General features: G+C 42.7%; 1 protein-coding gene and 1 long non-coding RNA gene across 4 annotated transcripts in view; one reads left to right on the top strand and one right to left on the bottom strand.

Annotated features, from left to right (window-relative positions):
* The window catches only part of TBC1D5 (TBC1 domain family member 5), a 592,946-nt gene extending 581,036 nt beyond the window's left edge, over positions 1 to 11,910 (bottom strand). For 2 of the 3 annotated variants that reach the window (XM_063722179.1, XM_063722181.1), the window contains exons 1-2: positions 8,933 to 11,764; positions 3,104 to 3,220 (exon numbers count right to left, since the gene is read on the bottom strand). The gene's annotated coding sequence lies outside the window, so the exon portion shown is untranslated. The other variant, XM_063722180.1, reaches the window with a different exon arrangement.
* A 471-nt stretch (positions 11,911 to 12,381) lies between these two features.
* LOC129058627 (uncharacterized) lies at positions 12,382 to 15,414 on the top strand. The gene is made up of 2 exons (XR_008523884.2): positions 12,382 to 12,869; positions 15,084 to 15,414. It is a non-coding gene; the product is annotated as an uncharacterized LOC129058627 (long non-coding RNA).
* The last annotated feature ends 248 nt before the right edge of the window (positions 15,415 to 15,662 follow it).

Here is a 15,662-nt window from a genome sequence, read left to right as displayed (position 1 = left end):
AAATTCTTTGTCATTTTCTCCACCAATAGATGGAGTTTAATTCTCTTCCTCTTGAATCTGGGCTGACTCTTTGTCTTCTTAGCCAACAAAATACAGCAGAAGTAATGGTCTATCAGTTCCTAGCCTAGCCTTTAAGAGGACTAGGTTTTTCCACTTTTTGCCTCTTGAAATGCTTGTTCTTAGAGCACTGCTTCTTAGAACCTACCAGTCATGGCCAGGCCACAGGAAAAGGCCTCATTTAGTACCTCTAGTAAATAGCCCTAGCTGAGCTCCTGGACAGCAGCCAGCATAAACTGCCAGCTATGTAAGTGAGCCATTTGGAAGTAGATAATCTAACCCCCACTTAGCTGACACCAGATGAAACAAAGATAAACTACCCTCAATGAGTCCTGCAAAAATCATAAAATCATGAGTAAATAAATATTACTGTTGTTTTAAACTGCAAAGTTTTGAAGCCATTTGTCACACAGCAGTTAACAACCAGAACAGCCTCTTATTTACTGCTGTATTTTTAACACATAGAACAGTACCTGGTATTGGACATCTATTTTTAACAAGCACACCACCAGAAGTATTAAAGTAAAGATGTTATACATGGCCCTGGCACTCACAGAGCAGTCAAAAGCAGGACATAGACTAATGAGTAAAAAGGTAATTATAATTCACAATAAATATTATAATTCATAATTCATAATATTTATGTATTATGAGTAATACATAAATATTATAGTGTAGAGTATTTGGCCAAACAGGAAGAGCACAACACAGACTTGGTAGCATAAAGAAGCTTCCTGGAACAGTGGCATTTAAGCTAAGACCTCACAAAAGTGAGTAAGATGAAGAGACAGAAAAACTACTCTGTGCCCAAGGCAAGCAAAAACATGAACAGCTCCAAAATCAAAGAATTTCAGTACTTTTTACTTTTTTACAAAATCACACAATATAAGGGAGGCAAAAGAGCGGGTCATGAGGCTGGGTGCAGTGACTCACGCCTGTAATCCCAGCACTTTGGGAGGCCGAGGCGGGCGGATCACGAGGTCAAGAGATTGAGACCATCCTCGCCAACATGGTGAAACCCCGTCTCTACTAAAAATACAAAAACTTGCTGGGCATGGTGGCACATGCCTATAGTCCCAGCTACTCTACTCAGGAGGCTGAGGCAGGAGAATTGCTTGAACCCGGGAGGCGGAGGTTGCAGTGAGCTGAGATCATGCCATTGCACTCCAGCGTGGCAACAAAGCAAGATTCTGTCTCCAAAAAAAAAAGAAAGAGGGTGTCATGAAACTGGAAATAGGCAATGGAGAATATCGGGTTTTAAGCCACAGAATAAGAGAATCATGAGAGCTTAAAAGGATTACCTACCTGGCTGCAGGGATATAAGTCAGAAGACCTTACAGAAACAAAGGCAAGAGATGATGGGGACCTGAACTAGAGAAGACATAATAGGGATGAAGACACAATGGGTTCAAATCCACAGGATTGAGTTTGATGCCTGTACACGAGGATGTGGAGAATGAAGTAAAATGTGTCTGCCACGTTTCTGGCTTGAATAACCAGGGAGACGGTAGTGCTGAGATTAAAAAAAAAAAAAATTAATTTAATTAAAAAAACACACACTTGTAAAGATTTTTTGTAAGAGAAGAAGGTAAATTCCGTTGCAGACTTACTAAACTGAGTTTCCTGTGAGCCATTAAGAAGTGGAGTTATCCAGTAGGCAATCAGATACACAGATCTGAAAGTTCAGGGAGGAAATCAGGTTGGAGGTCTAAGATAAGACTCTTCGGGCCGGGCCTAGCCGTTCACACCTGTAATCCCAGCACTTTGGGAGGCCAAGGCAGGCAGATCACTTGAGGTCAGGAGTTAGAAACCAGCCTGGCCAATGTGGTGAAACCTCATCTCTACCAAAAATACAAAAATTAGCTGGGCATGGTGGTGGGCGCCTATAATCCCAGCTACCCAGGAGGCTGAGGCAGGAGAAGCACCTGAACCTATGAGGCAGAGATTGCAGCGAGTTAAGGTCACACCACTGCACTCCAGCCTGGGCGACAGAGCGAGACTCCATCTCAAAAAACAAAAAACAAACAAAAAAAGACTCTTCAGAAGCTTTTTCTATCTTGGTGATACTACTCCCACACTATCTACTTTGTAACATTCAACCACTCAGTTACTATTCTATAATTTTCTGGCTGGGCACAGTGGCTCACGCCTGTAATCTCAGCACTTTGGGAGGCCAAGGCGGATGGATCACCTGAGGTCAGGAGTTCAAGAACAGCCTGACCAATACAGATGGCCACCAGAAGAGATGGCAAAACCCCATCTCTACTAAAAATACAAAAATTTGCCAGGCCTGGTAGCATTCGTCTGTAATCCCAGCTACTCAGGAGGCTGAGACACAAGAATGGGAGGTTGCAGTAAGATTACACCACTGCACTCCAGCCTAGGTGACAGAGCAAGACTCCGTCTCAAAAAAATAAATAAATAAATAAATAAATAAATAAATAAAATTAAAAAAAATATATATATATATATAATTCTCTGACCGTTTGTCTTTATGAAGTATCCGTCTCTCCTTTCATTAATTCTTCCATATCAGTAGTTTCATGTTATCAATGAAACTTTAATCAATACTTTGCCACACCCTTTGCAAAGTGGAATACATGATTGCCACTGATCATGAAATTTTGTAGTAGTTTTGTGACAAGATGGGGACATTAGGGGAACTGATCAGGACCACTTCCCATACTGGTAGAAAGCATGTAGTACTCCTGATCAAAGTAGAAAGGAGGTAAGGAGCAATTTTCTGAAAGAAAGGAGACAAGGTATATCTGGAAAATAAACAGGAAGCCAGAAAATCAGTAAGAGGGCAGAATCAAAGGAGTCCAGAGACAGAATCATGAAGCAGAAAGTGGGCCAGAGAAAGAAGAGTTCATACTAGGTGCTTCCCCATTCCTACCTCTCCCGTTGTGTCCTATCTTCACTGCATCCAGGTCTATTTATCACTTCCCAATCACATCTATTAACCTCAGTTCTGACAATTACAAAATGTGGCTTGGGGAACTTTAAGTCGTCCATGGCAGGAACATAGCTTTATGAGACAACTCACCATAAGGATCTTACCAGAAGAAAATCATGAAATGTGATTTTGCACAGTCCGAGCTCTGTAGTCTGTCAGTTTTCTCTTTTAATTTACGCTAAACCACACAGAAAAAATCTTCAAGTTCTAAGGAAATAAAAATGCAGAGTAATCACTTGGGGGGTGGAGCTAGACAACAATAATTATAAAGGAAGAGAGCTATGTACATTACCAGGAATCTTTTGACATAAAAGTAGAATCACAAAACTTCTGAGCTAGAAGGGTCCTTAGAGATCATTTGGTACAGTGATTTTCCAGATAATTTAAAACCCTTTTGAGAGCTGAGTAGATAAAACACACAGGTACCATATCAAAACATTGTATTTCAAGTCAATGAAATTAAGAAAAATCATTCTAGCACAACTCCATAAGTCAAAATTAATCATGAAAAAACCCTTAAAAAAAATGGCTGGCTCCAGATGGTATGATTATGTACCTGGAAAATCTAAGAGAATTAACTGAAAAGCCATTATAATAAATAACAGATTCAAAAAGCGACTGGTTACACAATAAATATACAAAAGAAGTTAAAAACTCTTCTATTTACCAGCAATAGTCAGGTTAAGAAAATACATACAGCATTAAAGAAAGAAAATGGGTTCCAGCCTGGGCAACAGTGCAAGACCCTGCCTCAAAAAAAAAATGAAAAGTAAAGATGGGCAGATCTTTTGACCCAGCAATTGTATTCACAACAATTTCTCCCAAATAATTAATGCATAGGCATGAAGGGATATTAGCTATAATAATGTCTAGTGTAGCACTATTTGTCATAAAGATTGAAAGAAATCTAAGTATCTAAAGATGGAGGACTACTTACAGTACATTCATACAATGTATTTTCTAATACACTATATATAAGCCTTTATAAATGTTTTATATACCTACATATATATGTGGAGCGGGGAGGGGGAAAGAAAGAAATCCCATTTATAAAAATAAAAAATAAAATACTGTGAGACAGAATAGAAGACCCAATAGTAAAGTTTCTGACATCCACAGAAAAAGAAATCATTCATTAAACAGTATTGAGGAAACTGGTTAATCAAAAGCTTAAAATTTTTTGGACCCTCTACCTTATACTATACAACTAAACATGTTCTAGAATAACTGCAAAACCAAAAATTGAAAATGAAAGTATGAAAACAGTTGAAAAAATAAAATTAATCACTATATAAACATAAGGTAGGAAAAGCCTATCTACGTAAGATACCTAAAGGAAGAACAAGACTTAGCTACATAAAATGTTAAAACCTGTAAGAAGGCAAGAGAAGGGAAGTATAAAGTCAAACCTGAATAAAGCTGTTTAACAAAAATGATAATCCCGATAATGGCAAGTAAAAGGCCTCTCAAATGGCTTTGTTGTAAAGGGTAAACTGGCATAATCTTTTTGGTGGGCAATTTGGCCATGTATAACACAACTGTTAAAGATGGGCAACCCAGGCGTGGCGGCTCACAAATATAATCCAAACACTTTGGGAGGCCAATGTGGGAGGATAGCTTGAGCCCCGACATTTGAGACCAGCCTGGGCAACATAGAGAGACATGGTCTCTACGACAAAAAAAAAAAAAAATTTAATTAGCTAGGCATGGTGGCATGTGCCTGTGGTCTCAGCTACTCAGAAGGCCGAGGTGGAAGGATCACTTGAGCCCAGGAGCTCAAGGACGCAGTGAGCTGTGATCGTGCCACTGCATTCCAGCCTGGGCAACAGAGCAAGACCTTGTCTTAAAAAAAATAATAAAAATGAAAAATAAAAATGAGCAGATCTTTTGACCCAGCAATTCCACCCACAACAATTTCTCCTAAATAAATAATGCATAGGCACAGAGGGATATTAGCTATAATAATGTTCAATGTAGCACTATTTATCATGAAGAATGAAAGAAATCTAGGTGTCTAAGAATGGAGGACTACTTATGGTACATTCATACAATGAAATAGTATGGGGCCACTAAGAGTTACGTGGAAAACTAATGACATGAGTAATATCATATTAGGTGAAAAACAACTGCAAACAACAAAATAGCTGAATCCATTTCAGTTTTTTTAAAAAGGTATATGAGGCTGGAATGAGGTATAATTGTTATGGGTGGATCTTTGTTCTTAGAGCTCCCAAGGTGGTGGCGGCCACTCCCAAGATGGCAGCAAGCCTCTTGTTCTCTGACCTGGGGTTCTTGGCCTCACAGATTCCAAGGAATGGAACCTTGGACCATACGGTGAGTGTTATAGCTCTATTAGAAGCCATGGATCACAGAAGAGAACCGTGGAACCCAGAGACTAGTGTTCAGCTCAATTAGGACGAACCCGGGCATTTAGCCATGCAAGAACAATGGCGAGTCTTTAGCCCGATCAGGAGCAGCAATGGGCACCTCGCTGGATCAGAAGCACAGCGGACACTCTGCTGGATCCGGAGGGGTGGAAGTCAGCAGCAGGTGTGCAACGGCAGCAAACAGCAGTGGTGGATGGCGAGCGAAAGCTCAGCTCGAGCAGTAACAAACATGGACCAGAAGAGTGTGCAGTGGCAAGATTTAATAGAGTGAAAACAGAGCTCCCATATAAGGGAGAGGACCCAAAGGGGGTTGCCGCTCCCTGCTCTAATGTCTGGGTTTATATCCCAATCATTGTCCCTCCCTCTGTGCTCTCAGGCAATATACGATTTGACTATTTCTTTACCTCCTGCTTTAGTGTAATTTGTATTTTAGTGAGCCCTCTTTACTACCTGATTGGTTGGGTATGAGCTGAGTTACAAGCCCCATGTTTAAAGGCAGGTGCAGTCACCTTCCCCAGCTAGGCTTAGGAATTCTTAGCCTAGGAAATCCAGCTAGTCCTGCCTCTCATAATCATACCACTGCACTCCAGCCTGAGTAACAGAGTGAGGCCTTGTCTCTAAAAAATAAAATATAATAAAATTAAAATTAAAAAGGTAGATCTATAGGTACACACAAACTTGCACACACACATACCACAGGATAAAAAGATTTAAATTAACCCCAATCTTAGGGAAATGAAGGTGGGTGAGCAGGCAATTTGACCCAAGCCTTCCTAAGTCACCCCATCTATTTATAAAAATGAGCACTCTTACCATTAGACTCTCGTTCCTCCTGGAAGTAAAAGGGGCCTAGTTTAATGAATATGCAGTAGACAAAGATGGAAAGAGTGGCACCACCTTTCCATCTCCTATCAACTCCACGTCTCCAACCTTGTTCCCCCAAGCTCCACCAGGGATCCAAGACAATCAATCCACTATCCCATCCCAGGATGGCAAGAGATGTAACGTTAGGAACTCCTCTAGAACTTCTGCCAGGTAGCTGCTGGGACACCTCCAAAGTCTCAATATAAAGTCAAAACACTTCCTGGAGGCCTGGTGTGGTGGCTCATGCCTGTAATCCCAGCACTCCAGGAAGCCGGAGCGGGTGGATCACCTGAGTCAGGAGTTTGAGCCCAGCCTGGCCAACATGGTGAAACCCCGTCTCTACTAAAAACACAAAAAAATTAGCTGGGCTTGGTGGCGCACACCTATAGTACCAGCTACTTAGGAGGCTGAGGCAGGAGAATCACTTGAACCCAGGAGGCGGAGGTTGCAGTGAGTAGAGATCGTGCCACTGCACTCCAGCCTGGGTGACAGAGTGAGACTCTGCCTCAATTCAAAAAAAAAAGACCAAAAAAACACTTCCCACCTGTTGTGGGAAACTCTAAAGGGGATGATTCTGATCCGCACTTATCAGCAAACAGAATGCATACCTCTGCAGCTGATTCCTAAGATATGTGCTCATTCCAACACCATCAGGTGGGAGCTGTCTTTCTCTGATATATCTTCCCCATGGTGCTTATGTCAGAAGTGGGGGCTTACTTCTCACTGGTCTAGTTATTCTGAAGACTCACAATTAGAAGTGGGAATCTAAGTACTTTTGGTTCAACCTTTTTATCTTACTTAGGGATAAAAAGTTTAGTAACCCTAGAAGATAAAACACTCCTGCTTAACCAACATGTGTTACTCAGCTTTCTAAACTAATACTTGTGGTACAAAACTGACATTCATTTTGCAGTATCTCTCAAGGCAAGACAACCCTAAAGAGAACCTTAAGAAATTCCCAACAGTGCAGATAATTATTTTTCATCATTTGTTTTTTTAAAATTTCTACAATAGGCATTACTTTCTATAATGGGGGGAGGTGGCTCTTTTTTCTAATGGCAGGCTAACCTAACATACTATGATTACTGGATCTAATACATGCACTCATAGCAGAATTTTCTTTAGACATACATACACAACTAGTCTTCCATAAAGTATCATAAAATTACATCAATCCATTTTAAAAAGTCAATCACTCTTCTTCATGTAGCCTTCATGACTAGCAAAAAAGTAAAGGTAAACACCCTTGTCTTAACAAAAAAAACTATAACATGTAATCATCTGTAATGCCTACTTCAAAACTTTTAAGACTATTTTGTTTCAAAAAAAAAAAAAAAAAAAACTCAGTTAACATCTTTCCTAAGCAAATGAGTTAAGAAAAAGAGTAAATCTGCAATTACTAAATATTTTCATGGAGTAGCCACAGAAACCACATGCAACACTGGACAATGACTGAATGACATTATCTTTAGATGTTTTTCATCCAAACTAATGGACATTCAGAAAAAAAGGTGATCCTGTACTAGGCTTCGCAACACTACCCTTGAAAGATTTTAACCAATCCTTTCACACCACCACCAAAGACATGTTTTTTTCTACAGCCCTACTTCCTTGTTTTGAAAGATCTGAGCTGTCAAACTATATTTGTTTGCATTTAATTCTCCAAAGGGATAAGAGCATTACTATACCAATTTTGTATTTTCATCCAAAAATTACAAACTGTGCTTTCTTGGCCCATAGAGCCTTATCCCAAATAAACTGTACAATCTCCAAAAATATAGTCAGTCTTGATTATATAGATATGATCTACCACACTGTAGATTATCCACAAAATATCACTTACATGATAGCATTAAGGGCTTTAAACACACACACACACACAAACACACACTCTCTCTCTCTAATTCTCAAAGTTACTATTATTTTCCCCATTTTAAAGATGAGAAAAGTGAGGCACTGTGAGACTAAGTAGCTGACCAGCATGGCATTATAACACATATCATAATCATACAGAATTTGTAAAAATATTAGAATTATTATTAATAGCTGAAAATACCAATTAGAAGGCTTCCATCATTTGGATGTGCAACAAATGCTTCCCTGGGTTAACTGTAAGTAATGACTTGGCCATTCAGCTGTGAGGCCCAGGAAGCATGGCAGAGCTGGCATGGCCATGCAGCCCACAACACAGCATCAGGGTAAGAAATAAAAAAGCCAACAAGTGGGCATGCAGCAAGGGTTTCAACTCTATCCTAATATTCCAAAAGAACAAGAGAGAATTTGGGACAATCGTAACCTCTGATGATAATCTCTGAGCCTCTTTTTATCCCTCAATTTATATAATGTTTAATGTTACTAAATCATTGCACAGGAATTACTTTTAAATGTTTACATAACATTTGTAGAATGATAAACATTTTCCTAAACACTTCACAGGTTTTTGAGAAAGCATTTACACTGAAATTTGTTGTTACACTGACATCCTTCCCAAACTCACCATTATTCTAGTAATAATTGATGCTACTAGAAGCAGCCCACAGGCCCTCTCCGTCAAATGATCTCCCTCCCCTCTCCCAGCTCTTCCACTGCTGACCATCCCACCACCCCGACCTCACATTTCTCAAGTTCTGGTACACACACTGTACACACTGCCGTTCCAATGACCTACCCATGTTGAGAGAAATGTCTCAGGAACAGGTGGACTAGCACCCCTTCTCAGACTGCTGCTGCTAACAGGACAAAGCTTTCAGTGGTCTGAGACAAAAAGGGGGTTAAGAGAAGGGATTATATATTCATTTTTAAATGAAACACAAATTATTCAACTTAAAAGATCATCCTTTATTCCGGGGTTTTCCTTCTTACTTTTTCAGTGTTAAAATGTGATAATGACCAATGCTTCATTTTCTGTATCGTCCTCATTGGCCAAATAAAAAGTCAGAAACCCAGTCAATCCCTAAACCTAAGGGTTAGGATAACAAACACTAAATCTACTATGCATAAATGTAGGGTAGAGGACAAGCCCAGGCAGGAAATAAAGAAATAAAAAACTTTCAGAGGAAGTAGATACTTTTACATTTAACAGTGACTACTGGTCCAGTGAACAAGTGCAAGCAAAATGAAACTGCAAATTTCAGTATCTCACTCAGAAAAGATTACAAGCACTGAGGCGGATGACAAATTTGACTTCTAAAATGAAAGCAGGCCAGGCGCAGCCTAGCCTGATCCTCGTGGATCACATCTGTAATCCCAGCACTTTGGGAGGCTGAGGCAGGCGGATCACTTGAGGTCAGCAGTTCGAGACCAGCCTGGCCAATATGGTGAAACCCCCTCTCTACTAAAAATACAAAAATTAGCCAGGCACGGCGGTGGGCGCCTGTAATCCCAGCTCCTGAGGAGGCTGAGGCAGGAGAATCGCTTGAATCTGGGAGGCGGAGATTGCAGTGAGCTGAGATCACACCATTGTACTCCAGCCTGGACAAGAGCGAAACTCCTTATCTAAACAAACAAACAAAAAAAAAAAGGTAGGCCCAGCACAGTGGCTCACACCTGTAATCCCAGCACCTTGGGAGGCCGAGGTGGACACATCACTTGAGGTCAGGAGGTCGATACCAGCCTGGCCAACATGGTGAAACTCCTCCGTCTCTACTAAAAAAGAATATACAAAATAAAATCAGTCGGGAGTGGTGGCGGGCGGCTATAATCCCGGCTACCTGGGAGGCTGAGGCAGGAAAAGTGTTTGAAACCATGAGGGAAAGGTGGCAGTGAGCCGAGATCGCGCCACTGCACCACTGCACTCCAGCCTGGGCGATACAGCGAGAGTCCGTCTCAAAAAAAAAAGTCAAGTTCCGTAATGCACTTACAATAGTGTCCGGCACTCAGTAAGCGCTTCAGAAGTACTGTCATAAATATCAAAGGACTGAAATGAAAATTATAAAAATTATGGTACTAAAAACTTCCACAAAGTTATTTAGAAGTACAATCTCTGCTCAGTCAGTTGGAGTATAAATAAAAAGAAAAAAATTAAAAGTACAACCATTTCTCCATAAAGTGTATGAAGTTATGTGTGACATTTCTAAACTTTTCAATTTACGTGAGAAAAAATTACATTAGAAAAAACCTGAATCCAGTTAGAACACCCACTGCATGACTCTCAATTGTTTGCAAATTTGCTTCCAAAACTCAGGAATGCACTACTCAACTGAGGCCGCATTTGAGAGCACACACTCGATACTTCCGCCAATAAAAGAAATTTCCATCTCAGCTGTACACTCAGAGACCAGGATTCCTCGCCTATATGTTGATAAAACCCAATGACGCATAGCTAAGCAAGTCTTTCACCTAACAGCACACCAAGCTTCTAATGGAAAATTCACAGACCAGGTGATACAGTCACCTTACAGCATACAGACACAATATTTGCACTCTTCCTATCCCCTCCCCTGGGATCCAGACTCAGCCTGCTCACTCTGAAAGCTTTCTCAGTTCACCCTGCCATTTGCCCCTTCTCCCAAGCCACCTCTACACCCGGGGGTGAATTATTAAAAATAACATGTTTATTGATAAATACATCACTTTCTTTGCACACAAGTTATCCACTTCCTTGCTACTCAAAGACAGTCCCTTGTCCAGCTGCACATGTTATTAGAAATGTACAATATCAAAATGCACCATAGGCCTACTGAACCAGAAAATGCATTTTTAATAAGAGTCCCAAGTGATTCCTACCCACATTAAGGTTTGAGTGTTCTGTGATCCTGCAGATAGCTGTAAAAATTAAAAATGCTCAAGTTTACAAATGAATTCAGAGACATGGTATGAAAAGTAGCAAGACATAGAATCAGAAAAGCCCAAAGAGAAAAACCAATATATAAATGAATTTCTTTGCCACCGATAGCAAAGGCTTATTTTTCAACAATACCTATATTTATTGCTTCCTGCTTTAAGTATGTTGTGCAAGAGCACAACACTTATAAAGGTTTACAAAAGAATTACCGGGTCTAGAAATTCCAGTGCAATCTGTTCCAAACGTGTGAAACCTGCATGTTAAAATCTTAGGATTTTGTCCAATTCAGAGTTGACAAATGAATTCTTTCCAGGAAGTTATTATTCAAAAAAAATCCACAGGATGTTAACTTTAAACACAGATTATAATTCCTGTAACTAAAACGGGTAACTAGTATCGAACAAATTCTAGGTCACTTGTAGAATCGAATCTTGTATTGAAGGTCTGTGTCTGTTTTTCCAGGAAAAGTCGGGGTGGGGAGCGGGATTTGCCCTCCCTGCGAATTTTTTTTTTTTTTTTGCTCTTATCCTGAAAGACCTCAGTTTCTTACGTGTGACTAAACTTAAGTCGTACTAAATCCACGTCACGGTTCCCTTCCTCAAAAGTGAAGTTAAGGCTTCTCTCTTCTAAAGACTGTATTTTTTAAGGTTTGAGGATTCAGGGCCCGTTTCGCTTCCGGCTAGGGAAGGAAGCGTGCTTCCCGGGGCCCAAATGAACAGGGAAATTTACCAAGTAGGAAGTTGAGCACTAGTCCAGCCGCCAGGCCCTGCCTTTACTTGCAGCTGGCCTTCCATTCTAGACCCCGACCTCCTGGGGCAGGGAAGGCAGGCAGACTGCAAGCAGCCACCCCGCCCAGCTCGCCCTGCCCGCCCTGCCCGCCAGGGAGCTGAAGGGTCCACCCCTCCCGCCATCCACCCCCGACGCCGACTCCGAGGCGCACAAACGGGGGGCGGTGCGGCGACCCGTTCGCTGTGGCGGCGGCACCCTCAGGCCCTCCTGTGAGAAGGCGGCGGCAGCGGCTGCGGCTGCAGCAGCAGCGCAAAGGCAGGCGAAACCTGTCCTGAGGCTGAGTGGCAGGCCGGGGCGGGAACGACTGCATGTGGGGCTGCACTGGAGGAAGGCGGAGGCGTTCAGAGAGCTTGGGCTTTTTTACGATCATCATCATCATTATTTTGTTTTACCTGTGGCGCAGAAGGGCTCCCCAGCTCCTATTCCCTGAATCCTCCTCCTCCTCCCCTCCTCTTTCTCTCTCCCTCAGTCTGCCGGGCGCTCGCGGAAGCGGCCGGGCCCGGCCCGACCTGAAAGAGAACAGGGCGGGAGGGGGTGGCGGCGGTGACCAGCGGCCACGTGACCACGCTCGCGCCGTAACGGCGGCCGCCTCCCGCCGCGCGCCCTCCCCGCGCTCCACCTCTAATAACCTCGCAGCCCGCGCGCCTGGGAAGCTCGTGCGCAGGCGCCCGCCCGGGACCTGAAGTCTGCGCGCGAGCGCAACGCGCTCGCTCTCGGGTCCGGGTTTCTGGGGCCCGCGAGGCGCGAGGCGCGAGAAGCGAGTAGGTGGGGAATGCGCCGCGGGCAGAGCTCTCTTTGGCTGAGCCGGCAGGCTGCTGAGCGCATGCGCGTGAGGGCTTTTACCCCTCCCTTCTCTCCCTGCTTCCAACCGGCGCGCGGCTGGAGGCTGGGAACCAGCTCCTGGGTCTTAGTCAGAGGTTCACATCCACCAACTACCTTCCCAGGGTTGGACTGAGAAGGGGAGCAGAGGGTCCCAGGGACTCTCCTGAGATCCTGGCTCTCCTGCCAAGGAATTTACATTTCTTTGTCACAGGTAAATGGCCTTCCATTCCACATTTTTCTGCGGTTGAGTAGGCTTCTAACTCAACTCATCTGTCACTTTCTCCGTGAAACTTACCCCTGCCTACTTTAGAGGAGTCACTAGCACTTTGTGCAGACCTCCTTGTAGTACAACCCATAGAAAGATAAAGGTTAGGAGTTATTTTTTCACAAGCCCACACAATACTAGACTGTGGTTTCTATCTTTATCTCATAAACTTGGACAGGGCCTTCAGTGTTGTAGTATCTCCCTAAACGTCTGATGACTGTCAGAACACAGGTAATGTCTAAAACTTTTATCGTTGCCCTTTGTCTCTGCATAATCATTATTTAAGATCCCCTTTAACCCAAGCATGTGGGAAGCTGGTGTTTGTTTCCCCAATATGAAAGCCTTTAAATCATAATGTTAATTAGAGTGGTAAATGCTTCACTTAATAAAAGAGATTTATGGTATTTTATTACTTTATCTTCACAAAGAGCTCCAACGAAAATTGATACTGTTTAGTCCAGAGAAGGAAACAAAGTCAGAAAAGTCAGATTTCTGAAGGTTATCTGGCTTCAGAGGAAGGTGCCTGTGTGGGAGACCTTTGTGGACAAACACCCCACTTCACACAGGGATCCCTCTTTTTCTGTTGCCCCTCTTTCTGTTGCAGAAACTGAACAGGTTAAGTTAGTGCCTGTGGCCAGATTTAATCCGGCCAGATTTATTTATTTATCAAATAAATAAAATGTGAAAACTCCCTAATTGGGAGTTCTGGCTAGACCAGTCATCATCACTGTTAGACTGGTGAATACTGAGATGATAGTCAAGAAATGGGGCTAGCAACAAAATGACAGAAAATCCTGGGATGAATATATATGAAGAAATAGGATTAACAGGGGCTTCTGAGAAACTAGGAAAATGACAACCCTCAAGATTCCATTCTCATATGTTTACAAAGTTGATGGACTCTTTTCTGCATTTACCACTGTATACACCCACAGAGTGATCCCACCTCATAGTTTCAGCTACCACATAGGTTATGCTAATGGTATCCCATTCTAAATATTCAGCCCAAGATTCAGACCCTGTGGTAGGCTATTTTCTTATGGCCCACAATTAACTGTGCCTCCCAGTATTCATGCCCATGTATAGTCCTCTCCCCTTGAGTCTGGGCCGGACCTGTCACCTGCCTTAAACAATCAAATATGGCAAAAATTACTCTCTGTCACTTCTAGGCCTAGGCCTTAAAAGGCTTTGCAGGGCCGGGTGCGGTGGCTCACGCCTGTAATTCCAGCACTTTGGGAGGCCGAGGCAGGTGGATCACGAGGTCAGGAGATTGAGACCATCCTGGCTAACACAGTGAAACCTCGGCTCTACTAAAAATACAAAAAATTAGCCAGGCATGGTGGCACACGCCTGTAGTCCCAGCTACTCGGGAGGCTGAGGCAGGAGAATGGCGTGAACCTGGGAGGTGGAGGTTGCAGTGAGCCAAGATCGCGCCACTGCACTCCAGCCTGGGTGACAGAGTGAGACTCCGTCTCAAAAAAAAAAAAAAAAAAAAAAAGGCTTTGCAGTGACAACTTTGAACTTTACCAGAGACTCACGGGAAACAGAAATAGTTAAGAAATCCTACCACCTTTTTGTGTTCTGCGAAACAGTTTACCACAAAGACCAATCCTTCTCCATATTACTTAAATGAGACTCATCGTCCAGTTTCTCTGATAAAACTAGTACATGACCTGTGACAAGACCAAACACATACCTTTCCTTTTTCCCTGAACCTGTGGGGAAGGTCAGTCACCTTTCAACTTCCTATTTGTCTCATGAATGATTAGCTAGGATTAGAACTACTTTTTCCCCCTTGAAATTAGGTAGTGATAAACATTTCATAGCTGATAATTCTCTGATTACAAAAATAATCCCAACTGTAATCATCTCATCTATAACCTGTCTATGCCTCCCTGTAAAAGTATAAGGCAGCCAGGCATAGTGGTGCACCCCTGTACTCCCACCTACTCAGGAGATTGAGGTGGGAAAATTGTTTGAGCCCAGGAGTTTGAGAGCAGCCTAGACAACAGCAAAACCATGCTCTAAAATAATAATAAAAGTATAGGGCAAAACCACCCTGCTGAGACACTCTGATCTTCAAATCTGGAGTACTCTCCCTAATGTAAATTGCCTGAATGAAATCTATTTCCTCACCTGTTTGGTTTTTAACTTTGACAGCAGCTATCATTTTTGCCCTTTGTGGGAAGCACCATGTAGGATATCCAACTACTCTGAAACTACCACACTGTGAAGAGTCTAACCAAGCCACCTGGAGAGACCAAATGGAAGAAAACTAAGGCCCCCGGCCAACAGCCCCAGCTGTGCTCCTACTGGCCAGTCAGCACCAGCCTGTCACGCATGTGACTGAGACAGTCTTGGAAGTGGATTTTCAAGCCCTACTCAAGCTGCCGCAGCTGACACCACATGGAACAGAGATGAGCTTTTCTCCCCAGTGCCCAAATAGCAGAATTGTGGGAAAATAAATAAAACAGTTGTATTAAGCCACTAAGTTTTGCTATAGTTTATTAGATATCATTAAATAACCAGAACAGACCTATGTATTCAGCTGCCTGCTAGAGATGTATCCCAAGTGGTCTCACAGGTACTTCAAACTCAATATACTTGAGTTGAGTTTTTCAAATACCCTTCAAACCTGACCTGTGTCCTTTCCCCCACCGCGCCCCTCCCACGCCCCCCCCCCACCCCCACTGGTTGTGCATTTATTCCCCTAGTTCCCGAAGCAGAAAACCTGGGCAT

This window comes from Pongo abelii, chromosome 2 (assembly GCF_028885655.2).
Source record: "Pongo abelii isolate AG06213 chromosome 2, NHGRI_mPonAbe1-v2.0_pri, whole genome shotgun sequence".
NCBI lineage: Eukaryota > Metazoa > Chordata > Mammalia > Primates > Hominidae > Pongo > Pongo abelii.
This window is presented reverse-complemented; position numbering and strand designations above follow the sequence as displayed.